The sequence below is a fragment of the Artibeus jamaicensis genome, unplaced genomic scaffold (assembly GCF_021234435.1).
Source record: "Artibeus jamaicensis isolate MK-2021 breed Jamaican fruit bat unplaced genomic scaffold, CSHL_Jam_final contig_685, whole genome shotgun sequence".
Classification (NCBI taxonomy): domain Eukaryota; kingdom Metazoa; phylum Chordata; class Mammalia; order Chiroptera; family Phyllostomidae; genus Artibeus; species Artibeus jamaicensis.
In genome coordinates, this window is record NW_026521924.1 from 13,586,199 (window position 1) to 13,603,941 (window position 17,743).

Below are 17,743 nucleotides of genomic sequence, written 5' to 3' on the forward strand. Positions count from 1 at the left end.
GGCCTTCTGAGCTCATGAGCACTAGAAATGTCTGTGTGTTGCTCTGACGCTCATGCAAACAGGAGCGGGGCTGGTCAGAAAGAACTTTGCAGGCATTTCTCGACCACCGTCTGCCGCAAAGGGTTAAATTTTTATTTTCACATACAGTAGAATTAACTTCTTGAATAAATTGCTTTATGAAGTTTACTACATGGAACATTCACATAACCACAAGCAGAATCGGAATAAAAAACAGTTCTATCATCCTCCCCGAACTTCCCCACACTGCTTCTTTATAGATAAAATTTCCCCTAACCATTAAGCTCTGAAAAACACTGCTCTATTCTTCGTCCCTGTAATTTGCCATAGAAATATCATGCAAGTGGAATGAATTATACATTATGTAACCTTTGGGTACTGACTTCTTTCACTCAGCCTAGCGCCTCTGAAATACATCCATATAGTTGCATATCAATGGTTCATTCTTTTTCATTTCTCTGTAGCATTAACATTATATTGATGATACACAATTCGCTGATCAACTATTGAAGGACAGAGTGGCTTGACCATTTTCCTTCCCACCAGCAATGTATGAGGGCTCAATGAGTATGAGAACTCCATAGCGGAGCTTCAAATTTTTGGCCCATTTTATGTCTTATTGTTGACTCTTGGGTGCTCTTTTATATCTGAATACAAATCCTCTGCAAAATATGTAATTTGCAAATAGTTTCCCCATACAGGGTTTGTCTTTTCATTCTTTCAGCAGAGCAAACATTTTAAACTTTGATGAAATTCTACTTACCAGAAATTTTTAATGGATGGTGCTTTTGGTGCCGAATCTGTGAACACTCTGCCTAACTAAAGGCTGTGAAGATTTCTCCTGTTTTCTTTGAATATTTTGAATTTTTTGAGAACTCTATTTAAACTTTTCTAGTTTTATTTTACTACTTCTCTTTCTATACAGTTTTCAGTGGTTGCTCAAGGAATTATAGTATGCATACGTGACTTTTAACAGTTTACAAAAGTCAAGAGGATGCAGTGATTGATTCAGTGTAGGGGTGGAAGAAAGAAGGGAGTTAAGTATGACACCGAAGCTGTTGGATCAGGGAACTGGGTGATGTCATTCACTACCAGGGCAATTGTAAATGGAGGAGCAGATCTGAAGGAAACAGGGTTTGTTTGGACCATGTGGAGTTTGGGATACCGGTGGGACATTGAAGTGGAGATGTCAGAGACAACTTATCACCTGGACCTGAAGTTAAATGATGGGTCATGGGCTTATGGATAGATTTGGAAGTAATCAGTTGCAGTTAGCATCTGTTGTTTTTGCCACTGAACATTTGTTTGCCTCTGGCAAACCATCCCCAACTCTTGGGCACAAGAGGGATTAACCCACTGTCAACTCAAGAAATGGGCCTTGAATGGACTCAAGCAATTACCCTGTCCCATTCCTCCTGGCCACAGGGTTTGGTTAAGGGTTAGACTTGTGGCCCAATCTGGCCAATGAGAATGAGGCCTAATGCTTCTGTCCCATTATCTTGGGGAGACACCCTTGGTTCCCATTATAACTGGAACTAATTTGATAGGAAGTAAGATCTGAAGATTCTTCCCTAAAGGAAGAGCCATCTGAAAATATGTCAGCAAGAGAGGAATCAAAGCTGAGAGGTCCCGGGAATAAGTGGATGTAAGGGACATTGTTTGAGCCCTGGTCAGTCTGCACTTAGTCTCCAAACTTTTCAATCCTGTGAGCCGATAGTTTTCATCTTTCTAAATTATATTGGGTTAAGCTTTCTACACTTTTCCAGTGAAAGTGTTCCAACTGATATATCTAATGGGAATGGAAGCCATGTGGTGAGAGCATGGAATAAGAATGTGTCGAGAGAGAAGACAAGAAGAAGCCCCATTTAAAGGACAGGTAGTAGAGAAGAAGCCCGTGAAGGAGCATGAGAGGAGGGCTCAGAGAGACAGAGGAGAGTACTTTGTCTTGGAAGCCTGAAAGAGAGTGAGTCAAGACATAAGAGAGCAATTACGGGTGTAAACCATGAATGGGGGATCAGCCAGGATAAGAACTGAGAAGGGCCCTTTGGATCTATCGACAAGGAGGCTGTTGATGAAGCAGTGGTAGTTACTAAGCTAGAAGGATTCTCTAGAATTATTACTCTGTCCTCTTTTCTGCAGATGAGAAAATTGAGGCAATGGGATAGTTTGTTTTTTAAGTAGCAGATACAAGACTACAGTAAGTAAAGATCAGGGGTCCAAGGGTCTCTAAAGGTCGTCTGACTCAATTACTTGTCCAATACTTGAATCTCTTATACAACATCTCTCTGAGGCCTAACCTTAAATATGAGTACTGGGAAAGAACTCACTACTTCTCAGCTCTAATGAGAACTCCCAGTTTCTAAATTCTTACATTATGTTCTCTTTACACCACAAAGCAGACACATGCCAGGAGATTGTATATATGCCATGTTGATCCCCAGAAAAGCTGGTTGGATTTTGGAAACTCACGAGATTAATTCAAGCTTTAAGGGTTTTTCAAAAAGATTGTATTTATTAATTTTGAGAGAGAGGGGAAGGAAGGGAGAAAGAGAGGGAGAGAAACATCAATGTAAGAGAAATATTGATCAGCTGCATCTCACATGTGTCTCAATGGGAGACTGAACCCTCAACCCAGGCATGTGCCCTGACCAGGAATCAAAGCAGCGACTCTGCTTTGGGGGACAACTCCCAACCCACTGAACAAATCCCTTCAGGGACAGACTTTAAGTTTTAAGGAGACCGTTGGCTGAGATGGAACCCTCTCCTCAAGACTCTATCCACTCCTTAGATAAAGCCAAACCTCTGGGAATTCCAGGCCGGGATATCCCAGGACCAGCATAACATTTTAAAACGCACGTGCTTATGCACCTCAGACACAATAGGTCAAAAGCTGCACTCATAACCTTCCTCTCCTAAAACCTGCTTTTACTGTTGAGATTCTGACTTCACTTTTATCCAGGTGCTCAGGTCTCAACTCTTCTCTGTGCCCTGCTTCCTAGTTCTTATGAATCCCCATTATCTTCCCAGGTATCCCTGAACTTGTCAACTTCTTATTCCACCATCACACCCAAGTAGAGGCCACCATTACCTCTTATGTGGACAATGATCAGCCTCGAACTGGTCTCCTGCTTCCAGTGTGTTCCCACATCGTCTCATCCCCACCAGGAAGCCTTATCAGGTTCCTGCCCAACACCCTTCCAAGACTTTGCATTGCCCTTAGGGAATGTGCAGGCTCCCTGACTTGGCCGGGAGCATGTCCTTACTCCTGGGCCTTCTGGCCACTCCTTAGCCCCCCCTTGTACCTTCCAGCTCCTTGAAGAAGCCCTGCTATTTTTATCTTTCATTCCTGTCCCTTTATGTGACTCCATTCTTGGAGCTGTTTTGCATCACCTGTTTCTTCCTTTCAATAATACCTGGGAGTCCTTTGTTTGGATATCACCTCCTCAAGAAATTCTTCCCTAACTAGCTCCCCCACCACTGGCAAAATCGGTGTCACCCCTATTCTCTCACAGGCTGTTGGGATTTTTCCATTACGGAACTTTTACTATTCTCTAGTTGACTGTTTTTGGAATATTTCTCCCATTTGCCTTTAAGGTCCATGAGAGTAAGAATCGTGTCTGTCCTCTTCATCTCTGTCTTTCCGTTGCTGGACACAATGCACCACACACGGTGTGAGTTAAGTGTATACAGTTCTATGGTTTAGTTATTTGTTTAGTATTTATGGTGTTGGCAACACTTGGCTAAAACTAAGCTGAGCTCAGACAAGTTCACATTAAAACATTCTTACTGCATCTTACAGAATCCAGCTGTGCAGCCCCTAAATTCTCCTATCTATACATCACGCCTGAGATGGAGGCCACTGAGGCCTTTCCAAGAGATGAACCCTCAAAAGCCTACCCCAAGAATTATCATTTTCAATACTAGAGATGTCTCCCTGAGCCCCAGTGAGCCCCAGGATGACATTAAAGCCAATCAGACTTTCTGATGAGCATGAGCTCATAACTATTAGTAAATGTGATTCAAGCCTAAATCTAAAGCCTTGAAGGTTAATCATCAATTCACTCACTAACTCAGCAAATATCTATTGGGCACCTATTCTATGCCAGTCCCTGTGCTAGATGCTGAGGGCATAACACAGACAAGCCCCTGTCCATTAGTTAGCATGATGGTGGTCAGGTTGAGCATGGGGAAAAGAATGGCTGTTAATGAAATAATTAGCCAATGATTGTGATTAGTGTTATGAAGGAAAGTGTTGGGTGTGTGAAAGACATAAAACAAAAGGGCCTAATGTAGGTCTTAAGAATCAGGAAGCAATGACCTAAGGTATACTTGTATTTTGCCAGGCAATGAAGTGAGCAAAGAGTGTTCCAGATGGAGGAAGCAGCAAAGCAAAGAGGCCTGGAAGGTGGGAGCTGGGGCATGATGCCTTTAGATGCTGAAGGAAGGCAACTGGTGAGGCGTTTGAGAGGAGAGATGGGCAAAATGAGGCTGAAGGAGAAATCAGATCCAGGTTATACAGGTCTTGAAGACCATGGTAAGGATGTACAGATTTTATCCAAGAATAATGAAAACTTTCACAGTGAACTATCCAGTTCTCTGAGCAAACAGGAGTAGTAGCTGATGTCAAGTACTTGGCATACATTTGTCATAATATGCATGTGTGGTAGGTGTAGTGGTTTTAAAACTTGGCTACACATCAACACTCCTTTCGTGCAGAGGTGAGATCTATTTCCCTCCCCTTAATCCGTGTGGGTTTGTGATGGCTTTGATCAGTAGAGTACAAAGGAAATGACACCATGTGAATTCCATGTCTAGGTCATAAAAGCTCATGAAACTTGAGCCCTTTCTCCAGAAAACTAGCTTTTAGAGTCCCGAATCGCCACACCGAGGCTTTGATGTTAGAGGCCACAAGCAAGTCCTCATTATTGTTACAGGTGAAGCCGGCCTTTGAGTCACCCCAGACAGGCACTGTGTGAATGATAAGACCTCCAGGTTATTCCAACCCCCAGGCACTGGAGTTTTCCAAGTTGACACCCCAGACTTCGGGCAGCAGAAACAAGCCATGCCTATTACATCCTTCTGAATTCCTGACTGAAGTAAAACTCTGGGAGCACAATAAAACGGTTGCTTTGTTATGCCACACACTATTAGTGTGGAATAGATGTTATGCAGAAATAGATAGCTGGAAGAGAAAGTATTATTGTTATTATCCCATCTTACAGATGGAGAAACTGAGTTTCAGGAGGATTAAACAACTTGATCCAGGTCCCATAGGCAGTCAGTGGCAGAGCCAAGATCTGAACCAAGGGCTGGCTGGTAGCAGAGCGTGTTCTCTTCCAATTGTTCTTGGGCGCCTGCTGAGTTAAGCTCCCTGAAAAAACCTCCCAAACGCCCCACCCTCATTACTGTTTCAATCTGGACACCCTCTTCGGCCAATTGAGATTTTAAAGGCCAATTTAGTTAGAAAAACAGCCTTTATGAAATATTTGATTCACACTTTTTTCAAATAATTGAAAGACATCCTCTTTGCAATCAGTTCTTTCCTGATTTTATTTTCCCCTCCACACCTCCAGGCAGGAGGCAGACACTTCCGCCAAGCTTGACAGATCTGCTCCTCCTCTCCACACTCTGGCCCCAGTGCGCAAATACCCACGGGCCCCCCATTAAATCCCAATCAAGCTTGGAGAGAGCCGATTCAGACCCCCTCTCCTGCCTCCCGGGAAGAGTTAGGGACAAGCAGATCATTTACTGGAGTAATTCTGGGAGCTAAGGCAGAGCCATGGCTGGAAGCCACCCACTAACTAGAAACGCAGGACATCAATCAACCAAGCTGATTTTTCCTCCGCCGCAGCCATTTAAACAGTTAGGTTTGCTTGGGGCTTTGTCCAAAGTTACTCAACCAGTGGGTTGCTGGGTGATCAGTCACCACAACCTCATTCCACTCTCTCTGTGTCCTGGGGCTGCCTCTTTACTCCCCGTGAAGGGTTGAAGTTCATTTGTTGCACTCTAAAAGGAAGAGAGTCAGTACTGCCTGCGCACACACTCTGGTTATAGCAGGAAGATGAAAAAGGAGCGCGAGTTCTGCTGGGATATCAATATACTTCTCATTTGACACCCTGCAGAGGTAGGGGGAAGATGTTTTAAAGTCATTTCAGTGCCCCCTGTTGGTCCCCTTGCTCAACTGCAGCAAACGGGAGCTCCAGCCTGGTGGGCACGGGGTGTGGCATAGGAGTACCCTTACAAACCAGGTGCAGGGCGCAGGTGGGGGGATGAGAAAGGCCTTAGCTGTACAAACCTTCTGGCCTCATTTTACAAATGGGAAAACTGAGGCCAGAAAAAAATGTAGTTTACTTAAGGTCGTGATTCACTAAGTCTACGTTAAGTTTAGAACCTATCTCTGGCTAGCATTTTTATTGTTAGGACCCGGGAGTGCCCAGGATATAGAGTGGCTCCCACAGCCCAACATGAAATCAGGAGGTCCAGGATTCGAATCCAAGCTCTTCCACTTGATAACAGTCATAAGAAGGTAGTTCTATGAGCCTCAGGTTTCTCATCTGTAAAGTAAGGGTATAAAGAAAGAAGTAAAATAAGAGTTTGTAAACATTCCTTCATCCACACATCTGTTCAAAAGCGACTTAGTATCTACTATGTGCCAAGGCTCAGGACACCACAGTACCTGTTATCTTTGAGGGTGGCAGTCTAGTGAGAAAATTAGGTGACATATGAAGACCCAGAGCAGACATTCAACAACGTTTAAGAAGGGAAACATTTTCCCCTTTGATTCTCCACACTTTCCAAGTATCAGGAGGCTTGGGGCATTGCCCCAGCCATGTCGGTCTGTGAATGTTGGTGGCTTGGAGAGGTTAAACCATTTGAAGATCCAGATCACATAAATCTGTGTATTCTCCACTGTGCCTGGCCCCACGATGCGCTCAGTAAATATTTGTTTGGCTCCATGGATGCCCCGAGTTGTGGCTCCCTCTGTCTTTCCGGCTGCCAGCAGATCGCTGTCCGTGGTGCTGAAAAGCAAATCGCGGCGTGAGGCAGAGCAGGTGCTGAGGCAGAAAATGAAGCCCAGGGGAAGAGGAGAGAAGAGAAAGTATGAGTCAACTTTCCCCTGGCTATTAGTGACATCTTCATTTTGCCGTATCTTGGAATCTAAAGCTGATACGTCTTTATCCAGCTATTCCCATTAGGATTTTTTTTTTTCCGGCTGGAAACACTGGGCAGGTAGGCTGATCATCTCTACAATGGGATACCATAGCTGTATGAAGTTCTGTCTTAGAGTGTTCTTGAAAATTTGTACACCCTTTTTTCAACCTCCTCCTGGGCAACAGTCATAGATGCCTGCACCCCTGCCCCCACCCTGCACCTCCTGCTGATTTCATCTGTCTTTCACCCAAGACTGTGGGCTGCTCTGAGTCAGAACTGACTGTGGGGACATCAGGGAGAGGCAGGGCTTGAGATGAACAGACTGGAGCTGGGTGTGCGTTATATCTGGCAGGGTGATTCATTCTGACCAGTATTTCATGTGATAATGTGTTTGTTCATTCATTCATTCTTTAAATATGTATTGAGTATCATGGCCTGGCATGGTTATGGAACCTCCAGATACAGTTAAGTACAAGAAAACTATGTCTCTTGCTTTCTGAAACTTACATTTCAGTGGGGGAGAGAATTAATAAACAAATGTAAATATGAATGTGTAGTATAATTCTAGGCTAGAAGATAATAATGATAAGGCATATTGTTTTAGAAAAGTTAACCATGGGAGTCCTCTTTGAGGAGGTGACATTTAAGCATGGATATGAATTAGTTGAAAAAGTGAAACATGTCAATATTGGGGAAGGGAAGTGTTCCAGGCAGAGGGGACAGCAAGAACAAAAGTCTTAAGGTGGGAACAAGATGGTATGTCCAGGGAACAGTGAAGAGATCAGTGGGAGTGGAGCACATTTATTAAAAGGACGTTAGAAAAAGTTGAGTGAATACAGAAATCAGATCCTGTGCCTTGAGGAGAACAAAGCAAAATGCTCAGAATAGAAGAAACATGAAGTGACAGTTACTGCTGCACCTGCTGTGGATAAACCACAACACTCGGGATGCCACCAGGGATACAAAATAATTAGAGCTCCTGCCTGTATAAATCTCACAATGTCTAAAGATATAGTAAGAGGAGGCCAGTGGGAGTTAGCAATGTATTAATTCAGTCAGCTTTTTTTGAGTATTTGTTATACACTCATAGACCAATGTCTAAAGCAAGTCTCAGGTCTAGTAGCTGAAGGAAAGAAGGAATGAGTCCCTGGATAGAATGAGAAGGTCTAAAGACAAATAAGCTCCAGACAGCTGAAGACAAAGCAAAAACCACTTCCCTTGCATTCTTACTTGGTCTGTTCTTGGGAGATAGGAAAAACAGTGATTTAGACGAGGAGACATCTCAGAAACAGGTGCTTTAAAGCCCCCACCACTGAGGCACAGTCCCCACAGGAAAGCAGCAGCACAGGCTGCTCTCTGCTAGACAGCACTGGGAGAAGAACCCACTTTCCAGGCTTCTTAGCAAAGGATGTCGGTTAGTCTTCATATCAGCTTCATGAGGTGATTAGAATCTCTTTATCACCCTCATAAGGTGACTTGCAAGTCCCTGAACAAATTCCAGCCAAACAATGAGAAGAGTCACTCTCTCACTGGTTCTAGGTTGCAAAGGAATCTTATATACCCTGTCTTGTTGCTGCAGGATCCTTAGCATCGTTGAGATGTTGGCAGAGTAACATTCATTCCACAAATGAGAAACTGAAGCTTGGAAAAGTTAAGCAACTTGCCCAGGGTCAGAAGGTGGTTAAGGAGATGATATATGTTAGTCTAACATTTGTCTAACCCCAAAGCCATTCGTAGTCCCAATTTTTTTTCTTGGATCTCAAGCATGAAGTTCATATTTGGCTTTTTAAAAAAATGACCAGTCCCTGGATATGCAGAGCCAACTTTGATAATGGGAGCACCTGACATCTCTGACCTGTCTATGACACAGTCTCATTCTTAATCTCTCTTACTCTCCCCAGCCATGCTGAGAGGCATGAGAATGATAGCCAGCCTTCATGAGCACTGAGTGTGCAGGAGGTGCTGCTCTAAGCATTTTGCATATCTTCATTTCATACTTGCAACAAACCTATGAAATCAGTGCCATGCTGTTCTCATTTTACGAAGAAGGAAACTGAAGGCCAGAGAGATGAAGAGATTAACTAACTTGCCAAAGATCACACAGCTCGTCAGGGGTGAGTCAGGCAGTCTGGCTCTGGAGCTCTTGTTCTTAATCACTGTACTCTGTTGATAAAACAGTGATTACTCAGAGGGGTAAGCCACTTGCCCAGTTGTACATTGTCCAGAAGTGATGGTTTTGACTCAAATGCAGAATCAAACCTCAGGATACTTCCATGGCTCACAGTGCCTTTCCCAATGGTAAAGCAAGAAGAGGGAAGAAAAGCTGTCCTGTGACCCCTCCACAGAGGCACAGAGGGATTTAACGCTGCCAAGGTGCCTCGTGGGGGGGTTATTTAAATGATGATTTGCACTCAGCAGTTGTCTGATATTTCCTCCCACTTACTTCTCTCAAATGTGGAAACCATGTCACCCCACACACCCTCCTCAGCACATGAATGCCTCACCAAGGAAGCTAAACCTTTCTGTAGGGACTTGGGTGTTCAGAAAACTCCCTCCTTAAGTGCCATTATTTTAGGAACTCGTAAGGATGACTCAGAGAGGGAGATGCTGTCATGGACAATTAATAATTTTGTCAGAGATGTGTTCCTTGCTGGAGACTCAGAATTAGACGGATAAAGGCCCTTCAAAGAGGGCTCCTAGGAGCTGCGTTGCCACTGACCTGTTATTCAAAGGGAAGTCAGGCACAAAGCTCTCCAGCTTCCATTTCCTGTGACTATTAATACTCCCATGTCACAGAACTGGGAGGGTGTGCATGTCAGAGGGTGGGCTTGCGTGTGCACTGTTGTTGTTGTTGTGTGTGTATGTTTGTGTTTCTGTGAATTTGTGTGTCAGTCTGGGAGTGCTGGTAACAATCTGTGCATTGACAATGTTCATGTGTGTCTGTTTATATCCGTGTGTATGTGTGTGTATCAGTGAATCTGTGTGTGTTTGGTGTGAATCTGTGTGTGGGCTTGAGAATACCTGTGGTCTCTGGGTGTGTATTGCTGAGGACTTCTATGGCAGGTGTGTGGGGGGATCGAAAATGTTCAATTTCAAACCAGCAAGTGTGTATTGAGCAATAGAAGCAGTTACAGGGCAGGCCTTTTGATGCTGCTGTGATATATAAGGAAAATAAATACAGGTTAAAGAACCATAAAACCTATAAATTTTTTTCCTCTCAAGCAGGGGAAGATTAGGAAGATTAGCTATTATTAACAATAATAGCAGTGTATAAATGAACAATAGTATTAAAGAACAACTTGTACTGCTTCATAGAGAGCAGCTCCTGTATATCCTTGCATTCTCATCAAATCTCTGTGCTACCATTATGTCCATTTTGCACAGGAGGCAACTGGGCTTCAGAGAGGTTCAGTAACTCGGTCAGGGTCACACAGCTAGGAGGAGTAGGACCAGGAAGAGAGCTCAGATCTGCCTGACTTTAGAGGCTATACTTTTCCCATCACTCCAGCCTATTGTCCTTCACTGGCACAAGCCACCATCCCCAGCCCCAGTCAAGCCCCAGCCCTGGCAGGATACACCCCAGGATGTGAAGAAGAGCATCTCAGGGTGGCAGACTGAACAGAGCGATAAATGGGAACAATCAAGCTCTAGGTCCAGCTGGCTTAGTTGTTGTGCAGCTTGGGGACAATAACACCTCCTCTCTGCAACAGTCTCTTCAACACTCAAATGACCTTGAATTCACTGGTCTGGCAGGTTCTTTCCACTCTGGCTGTGTGGGCTACTGGACAGGGAGCTTTGTGTGGTCCCCCACATCACCTGGAGAGTGTTGACCCGGGAAAATGGGCTTTATGTGAGGACGGAAGAGGAAGCTCAAGGCACGTGTCCACCCAGTTGAGATCAGTCTTTTTTCCTTCCCACAGGTGCCAGGATACGCCTGCCTGACCCTCAGAACCCATTTTCACTTCTTTCACTTCTCTCTCATGTGCCTTCCTAGAATATAAAGATAAAACATATTTTTCTAGACTCCCTTGCAGCTAGAGTTTCAGATGCCAATTCATTTCCATCAATTAGCTAAACTTTTCCCCAGCAAGAGCAGTCATGGGGGCGTAAGGCTTCTCTGCAGTAGCATCTCAAACACTAGTCACCACCCTTGTGAGTGTTGAAAGGCTATGGTAATAGCAGATTGGTGGTTCCCTGGTCCCAGCTTCCAGATCCCTGGATCATGATATGGTGGTTATGTTCTGCCTTGGGTATCTCTCTTCTGTGATTCCACAGCTGCCTTCATCTCAGATTTTCCACCTGGTACTAAAATGAACTATTTACTTTCTCTCATCCCCACCAGACTATGACCACAGGGAGCAGAGACTGGGTCTTCCCAGCCATGCATCTGAGTGTTTAGCAGAAACCTGAGCTATGGTAGGTCCTCTGGAAGTATTTTGTAGAGTGAATGCTGAAAAGGTAGCAACTTCTCAGTTCAATAGGATTTAGAAGAAGCTGTAAGATTTGTGGGCTGACAAAAAAGCATTTTAATCTCCCCCTTTGGCTAAAAGAAGCTTACTTCTATTAAGAGCTAATATCAGGAGCCATGTAGCTGAGGGAGCTCATGGGATGCTGAGGGGCAGCTCTCAGATCAAGCATCTCATTTCAGATCAAATATTGGGGATCTCTCAGTGGATCTGCCCCTCCTATTGATGCCCTCAGGCTGCTCCTGAGGAATTTAATCACAATAAGTAAAAAGAGCCCTGGCTTTTGAAGCAGACCATCTGGGGTTTATATTCTGGCTCTACTGTTTATTTCTTATGTGACCTCAGGCAAGTGACTGCACTGCTCCGAGCTGTTTCCTCACCTGCAACATGGAGTTCAGGACCCAGAACATGTGGACAGGTGTCCCTTTTTGCCCAGCGCTGTTCGTATCTTGTCCAGAACCTGTTCCCAGGTAGCTGGGAGTGTGAGAGGAGTTGTCATGGGCATACATGACATAGCAGAAAGGGGCTTGAACTTCGAGTGAGACAGACCTGGATGCAAGTCCTGGCTCCACCACTTACCTGCTGTATGTCCCGGGAAGTCATTTTATCTCTCTGGGCCTCCATTTGTTCATCTGCAAAGTAGCTCTTACAGTGCCTACCTCTCAGGGTCCCTGAGAGCTTACCGGAGATCATCTATCCCCGTTCTCGGCATTGCACTGCCCTCAGGGGAGGGTACCACTTATGCACTTCCTGCTCTTGGGTAGCAGCTTGCGTCTGTGAGGAAGTGGCTCAGAGCCTGGGCTTTGGAGGCAGATCAGCTTGGGCTCCATTCCACAGTTATGAACTGTGGTGTTAGCCACATCACTGCCTCTGTGAGTTCAGTTTCTCCCTCTGACAGAGGAAAACGACCTACCTCAGGGGGTTGTTATGAGAATTAAACAGGATAATACATGGAGACAACTCAGCAGTGAGGAGCGTCAAGTAGATGGACGATGACTATTAGTCAGAGTAATAAAGTTCAGTTGCCAGCTGAGGCAAAGAAGGAGAGAGGAGAAGTGGTGCCCAGTGGGAACAGGAAGTTCTCCCCCACTCCTGTTCATCAGCTTAGCAGCTGGCATCTGTCAGCAGCTGCCTTTCCTCCTCGTTGTTACCGGACAGCTCTCTTCAACTAGGAAAATTGATACCTTCTTCCCAATGTCTTTCCTGCGTCCTCCATTTCAACCATTTTTAAGTGCACAATTCAGTGGCGTTAAAGACATTCACTGCCTTGTGCAACCAGCTCAGCTGTCTATTTCCAGAACTTATTTTTATCATTCCAAACAGAAACTGTATCATTGAAACAACAACTCTCCATTTCGCCCTCCCCCAGCCCCTGTTAACCTCTGTTCTAGTTTCTGTCTCTATGCATTTCTCTGTTCCAGGTGCCTCATAGGAATGGAATCACACCATATTTGTGCTTTAGTGTCTGGCTTATTTCATTGAGCATAATGTTCCAAGGTTTGCCCATGTCGTAAGGTGTATAGGAACCTCATTCCTTTTTATGGCTGAATAATATTCGTTGACATACAGTCTACTTCCGTGTATCTGTTGATGGACACTGATCTGTTTTCACCTTTTGGCTACGGCTCCTCTGGGTGTGTCCCTAGGAGTGAAATTGCTGGGTCACATGGTAATTCCGTCTTGACATTTTGAGAAACCACCACTTTTTTCCCCACTGTGGGTACACCACTTTATATTCCTATCACAACGCATGAGGATTCTTGTTTTTCCACGTCCTTGACATTGGCTCTTTGAGGTGCATTGGGAAACCCTTCTTGATTAGCTTGGCAAACTCTTACCCATCCTTCAAAACCCACTTCAAATGTTACCTAGTCACAGAGCCCTTTCTGAACATTCCTTATATTCCCAGACAAAGTCAGTCACTGCCACGTCTGTATTTTGCATTGCTTTGCTCTTTCACCTACTCTATACATTTCCTACTTTTTATACCTATATATGCCCCACACTGGACTGGGAACCTGACCAGTGTAGGAATTATGTGGGACTTGAATCTCAGTTGCCAGCAGCAGAGCATCAGGAAATGCTCATGAACCAAATAGAAATGATTGAGCGACTTGCTTCTTCAGCTCTCTGGGCTCTTCATCCACATGGAGAAACTTTTCCAACCCTTCCCAGACTCCAGATGCCCTACAGACAAAGGGCTGTACCTTAACCTGGTACTGGAGTCCTGCTTGGCTGCTCACCTCTTCTCTCCCCATTCCTGTCTTCCACTCTCACCTCCAGCCATACTAAGCTACTTGTAGTTCTTTTAGTCATTAACTCAGCAAATGTTTCCTGAGCACCTACTATATGCCAGGCTCCATTTTGGGTGGAAGGGAGACAACAGTGAGCCAGACAGTGTGGCTGCCTTCACTCCACAAGGACAGACAGGCAACACGCAAATGAGCTAGTGAAGATGGCAGCCAGGACAAAAGCTGTGACCGTAAGTAGAGCTGGATGATGGGGCACAGGGTAGGCAGGGGAGACCTGCCACTGAAGCCAAAACCTTGATGAAGGGATGTTGTGAATGTGAAGGAAAAGTGTGTTCCAGACTGAAGGCACAGCAGGGGCAAAGTCTGAGGCAGGACTGTGTTCCCTGAGTTTGGGGAGCAGCAGGAAGCTGGGGGTGGGGGTTGTAGAGAGAGAAGCAAACAGGAAGCAAGAGGCAGCCGGTCTTGGTGGAGAGAGAGCAGGTCCTTCAGGTAAGCAGTGTGGGTCTTATTCCCACCAAGTGGGATGAACCCCTCTGCAGTGTAATAAACAGGTGCGTAGTACAATCTGAGTTATGTCTTTAAAATAATCTCTCTGGCTGCTGAGGAGCCAATAGAAGGTGAGAGTGAGGGTGGGAGCAGAAGCCAGTGGGGCCGAGATGGGGAGCTGGCCAGGGTTGCAGAGCCAGAAACTGTGAAGACGGCTGATGAACTGGATGTGAGGCCAGAGAATGAGGGGAGTCCAGGATGATTCCTCTGTCATCCTGCTTAATTCTCCTTGCCTCTAGGCCTTCACCTATGCTGTTCCCTCTGACTGGAAGGTGCCTTCCTTCTCTTTGCCTAGGGAGCGCCTGCTTGGGCATCAGTTTTCACTTAGCCCCCACTTTCTCCCCTCTGCTATGTTCCCACAGTATTCTAGGTCTGCTCTAGCCCAGCATCATCATATCACTGGGCATTGCCTGTTCATACATCTGCTCCCCCAACTGGACCATGGGCACGAAGAAGGCAAAACTGTGTGTGGCACAGTTTATACCCACGGCCAAGCACAAAATGGCACACTGTGACGTTTCAACATGAAAATATAGGAGGAGGAGAGGGAGAGAGAGAGAGAGATGGAGAGACTGGGTATCATTACACCTTAAGCGCAGCTTCTGGCCCCTGTCTCCATTCCCATGGCAGCCACAGACACGGCCCCCTAACCAGGAGCCAGTGCAGGTCCCCCGAGATCCCTGCCCGGCACATTGCAGCATGCAAGAGTGATTCAGGAGACTGGATGCTGACGGGGCGGTGGGGAGTAAATTCCACCAAAATCCTCCTGAGTGATCCATGTCACCTGCTCCCAGTGCAACAGGTGAACCTAGAAATACACAGAGCTTTGTGGGTGAGACAGAGCTGGGGGCAGAGAGAAGCTGGGAAGCAGCTTGGGGCACAAGCCTGCAGCCCAACAGCCTGGTTTCAAGCTGTTCTCTGCCATTTTCCAGCCACATGATTGCCTGCCAGCGACTTCCCTTCTCCCAGCCCCCAGTTCCTCATCTGTTAAGTGTGGGTAGGACTCGCACCTAATTGCAGGGTCCTTGAGAAAATCAAGTGTGTTAATGGTTTACAACAGGGCCTGACATGCAGGAAGCCCTTAAGAAATGCTGGCTTTATGGATTTGTTTTTCCTCACTCTTCTGCCTTCAGCCAAGTTCTTCCTTATGCCTATCTAACAGGATGTTTTGAGGGTTTGTTGTTTCAACACTGCCTCCTCTTTAGTTTTTGCCTTTTTGCCCCCTTCAAGATCTGAACTAGAGACTTGGTCATGTGCTGCGGGTACACAGGGACAGGAGTGTGCCGGAGCTTTGCAGTTGGTCCTGACACCTGCATGAAGCTCCTGTGGTCTTCCTGTTCTCCGATGAGTCAGGAGCTCAGAGGGGTGATGTGATGTGGCCATGAGTTGCCACCACTGAGTAAGTAGGAGCGTCGGGATTTGAACCCAAGTGAGCTGTGCTGATTCTGTGGTTTCCCACCCCAAGTGCTGCTGCCCGGAGGGCTGCAATGACGCCCCGAGCCTCACCGAGTCTGGGAGGGGGTGAGCTCCATGACAGACTTCTCTAGGATTCAGGGAGAAAGCTATTCCTGTCCTGGCCTGCAGTGTGTGTGTGTAAAGGACATTGCAGAAGGAAAGAAAGAGCAAGTGAATGAGCCATTTGCTGTGAGGCTGACAATAGACTCCGGGGGTGAAGGATGTTCATCACTAATGGCTTAAAGCAGGACTATCCACAGCTTTGCTACCCTCGCTGTCTTTACTTCTCTTTATGGTGAACAATAACCAGGAGAGGCCCCTACTCCTGTGTTCTAGTGCCTGCTGACTTCTGGGAATGGAAGCCACTTGTGCCATCTCAGAGCTTTTGTCTATTTCAAGGTTATTCCTAAAAGCTTCGGGGCAGAGCTGAGGAAGAGGAGGAGCAGGTGCAAAATAAGGAGGACAGAGAGCAACTGGGATGAGGACTTGGACTTGTCGGGGGAGAGTAAGCTCACCCTGGGGCTCTCAGATTCCCTGGGTGTCAGCAAACAGACTCCACCCAAGTCCACATGTCACCAGGCCGGAAGCCAGCCTGAGGTGTGGCCAAGCACATGCTAAGCCTCGACCGTGGCCATCAGACACTGGGGCTGGGGGCTTCCACAGAGGGCACCTGGAAGTGGTTTGTATCTGCCTGTCAGACCCAACATGATGCCTGGGACTAGGGAGCAGGAGAAGAAGCCAGCAGGGTCCTGAAGAGTCTTCCCTGGGAGGAAGGAGGGAGACCTCAGCTCAAGGCCAGGAGAGAGTGTTCAGGGGCTGAGCTTCGGGTTCAACTCCTCCTCCCTCCCAGTGTGACTGGGACCTCCCTCAGCTTCAGCTGACTTATTGTTCTGAGGATGCATTGTGATACTCATGTCACATGTTTGCCTGTCGTGAGGATCTAATGAAACACGGGAAGTGTCTCAGACATAGTAAGTGCTCAGCAATGGCCCTTCCATCGTCCTCCTTAGCGTGAACCTGGTGCAGGGAGAGGAAGGGGCCCCAGAGAACCGGGATGCGTCAGAGGGAGAATGAGGTAATTAACCACAGGACAGAAGGTGGTGGAGCCCTCACTAGGTGTCACTGTGTTAAGTGCCATTGCGCATGCCCTGTTGTTTCACCCTCACCAGAGCCCAATGAACTGGATGCCATTGTCCCCATTTCACAGATGAGCAAACTGAGGCTGAAGCTGAAAACTCCTCTAAGGTCTCCACTGGTGGGTGGCAGAGCTGGAAATCAAACCCACATTTTAAACGTTATTCAGCGCAGCCATCTCTCACATTGTACAGGTGGAGAGACTGGAAGGGAGAAAGAAGCACGCGGCCCCCACCCCTCATGGTGGGCAGGTTCAAGGCTTTATGCCCAAGGAGGGGTGAGGAGGTGGGCAGGGACTTTGGGTCAGATAAACCTGGGGCAGGAACCCAGCTTGATGACTTACTTTCTGTGTGCCGTTGGGCAAATTTCTCAGCTCTCAAGCCTCTTCTTCCTCATCTGCAAGGGGAGCATAATACTCACTACCTGGCCAGGTCGGGAGGATTAAACCTGACAACTCTGACTGATTGCCTGGTGCAACATAAGTGCCCACGACACGGGCGGCCCGTGCCAGACTTCTGAAACGGCCATGCCTCCCACCATTCAAGTGCTTGTCTGCTGCTGACTAAGGAGAGACTCCCACGGTCTCTTCCGAACCCCGAGACCCCCTAAGTGCTGGAAGGTATCTGTAGCTAAGAAGAGTGCACCCTTGAAGCCGCTACTGGCATAGGCCGAGGGGACGCATGAGGTGGGCATGCCCCCAGCCGCGTGCCTGCGAAGACG